Source organism: Arachis ipaensis, chromosome B6 (assembly GCF_059453495.1).
Source record: "Arachis ipaensis isolate K30076 ecotype BB chromosome B6, ASM5945349v1, whole genome shotgun sequence".
Classification (NCBI taxonomy): domain Eukaryota; kingdom Viridiplantae; phylum Streptophyta; class Magnoliopsida; order Fabales; family Fabaceae; genus Arachis; species Arachis ipaensis.
Genome location: NC_142441.1, coordinates 55,351,951 through 55,354,363, shown reverse-complemented (window position 1 = coordinate 55,354,363; position 2,413 = coordinate 55,351,951). Strand labels below are relative to the sequence as shown.

General features: G+C 43.5%; 1 non-coding gene across 1 annotated transcript; it reads left to right on the top strand.

Moving 5' to 3' along the window:
• The first annotated feature begins 2,082 nt into the window (after window positions 1–2,082).
• On the top strand, window positions 2,083–2,186 carry LOC148555646 (small nucleolar RNA R71). Its single transcript, XR_015886750.1, has one exon. It is a non-coding gene; the product is annotated as a small nucleolar RNA R71 (small nucleolar RNA).
• The last annotated feature ends 227 nt before the right edge of the window (window positions 2,187–2,413 follow it).

The following is a 2,413-nucleotide window of genomic DNA, read 5'->3' as shown; positions in this document are numbered from 1 at the left end:
CATGATTGGGTTCAGCCTTCTTTGGGATTGAATGGATGGCTTGGCGTCATCTTCCAACAGTATTTTATGCATGCATATGGCTGAACTGATTCCCTTCAAGTCAGCAAGGGTCCATCCAATGGCATCCTTATGCTCCCGCAGCACCTTGAGTAGCTCGTCCTCTTGATCTTGACTGAGGGATGAATTTATGATCACTGGGTAGTTTTCATTTCTCCTAGATATGCATATTTGAGAGTGGGTGGCAATGCCTTGATTTCAAGTTTGGGTGCTTCTGATTTTTCGTTCCCTTCCTTTGGTGCATCTAGTATATGTGTTTCTGTTGTAGCTACCTCTTCACTTGATTCAGATTCTTCCTCCACCAATCTCTCGTTCTCTTCAGGTTTATCTTCTTCAAAATTCTCCTGCACTTCATCCTCAAGTGCATCTAACCTCATGCATTCCCCCAATTGTTCCGGTGGATAACTTATGGCCTTGAACACATTGAATGTCATCTTTTCATTGTGTAATCTAAGGGTGAGGTCACCCTTTTGAACATCAATGACAGCTCCAGCAGTGGCCAAGAATAGCCTTCCCAAAATGATGGAGGTTTTGGCGTCTTCCTGCATGTCCAGCACCACAAAATCTGCTGGGAATATGGAATCTCCTACTTTTACTAGCAAATCCTCCACTATCCCGTGAGGGAATTTGAACGATCGGTCTGCCAGTTGTAGAGCCATTTTTGTTGGTTTAGCCTCCTCAATTTTCATCTTTCTCATCATAGCTACTGACATCAAATTGATGCTGGCCCCTAACTCACAAAGAGCATTTTCTACTGTGATTTCTCCTATAATGCAAGGGATCTGAAAACTCCCAGGATCCTTCAGTTTCTGAGGTAGTTTATGCTGAATGATAGCACTGCACTCTTCAGTTGGTATCACAGTCTCATTGTTCTTCCAGCTTCTCTTCTTAGTCATTAGCTCCATCAAAAACTTGGCATAAAGTGGCATTTGTTCTATGGCTTCAGCAAATGGTATGTTGATTTGTAGCTTCTTGAAGATTTCCAAAAATCTCAAGAACTGGTTGTCATCTTCCTTTTTCTTCAATAGCTGGGGGTATGGAGCCCTTGAGACGTTGAGTTGGGGTATCTTTTTCTCTTTCTGCAAACATGGCGTGGGGGTTTGCATTCCATCTTGCTCCTCTTCCTCTTCAATTGAGCTTTCTTCTAGTGGTTTTTGGGGATGTTCCTTCAGTTCCTTCCCACTCCTAAGTGTGATAGTTTGACACTCCTCTCTTTTGCTTGAATGGGCATCATAGCAAAAATTGTGGTTCGGAAGCTGCTTAAAAAGATAGCTGATTTGTGTCTCCAGTTTTGTGATGGCAGCATTTTGATTCTGCATGTTTGACTGCACTTCCTCTCTGAATGCTTTACTGTCTTGAATGTCTCTGCATATTCCTTCAATGAAGGTTTCAATCTTAGAGAGCTTGTCATCAATTGATGAGTGGTTCGGAGCAGATGTGTTGTTTTGGTTTTGATAAGTATGTGGAGAAGTGTTGTTGTGGGGGTGTTGAGATGTCCTCTGGGTGAATTGTTGGTGAGCTGCATTGTTGTTGGAGTTGTAACGTCTCTGGTCTTGGTTTTGATCTTGCTCACTTCCCCACCCAAAGTTCGGGTGATTTCTCCATCCAGGGTTGTAAGTCTTGGAGTATGGATCATAGTTTTTCCTTGGTGAATTCCCAATGTAGTTGGCTTGCTCCTGACTCCCTTCTGCTTCTTGGTTTTCTCCTTCTTGTGTTGTTGATGAAGTGGAGATTGCTGCTACTTGGTTCATCTCTATCTTCTTGGTGAGGTCAGCCAGCTGCTGGGTAATGAGCTTGTTTTGGGCCAACAGAGCGTCTACATTGTTTAGCTCCATCACTCCTCTTGTGTTCCCTCTTTCGGAAGCATAGAAGTAGTCGTTTTCTGCTACTCTTTCAATAACATCTATGGCTTCCTCAATGGTCTTCTTCTTGTTCAAAGATCCTCCAGATGAATGGTCTACGGCCTTCTTTGACTCATAAGAGAGCCCTTCATAGAAAATGTGCAGCTGCACCCATTCGTTGAACATGTCAGGTGGACACCTCCTTGTTAAGTCTTTGAACCTCTCCCATGGTTCATACAAAGTCTCACCATCCTGTTGCCTGAAGGTTTAAACCTCAGCTCTTAGCCTATTGATTCGTTGAGGAGGGTAGAATCTTGCTAAGAATTTGTTCACCACATCCTCCCAAGTTGTCAAGCTCTCCCTTGGGAAGGATTCCAGCCACTTGGCTGCCTTGTCTCTGAGTGAGAAGGGAAATAAGAGCAATCTATAGGCGTCAGGATGAACAGCATTAGATTTCACTGTGTCACATATTCTCAGGAAGGTGCTCAAATATTGGTTGGGATCTTCTTGAACTC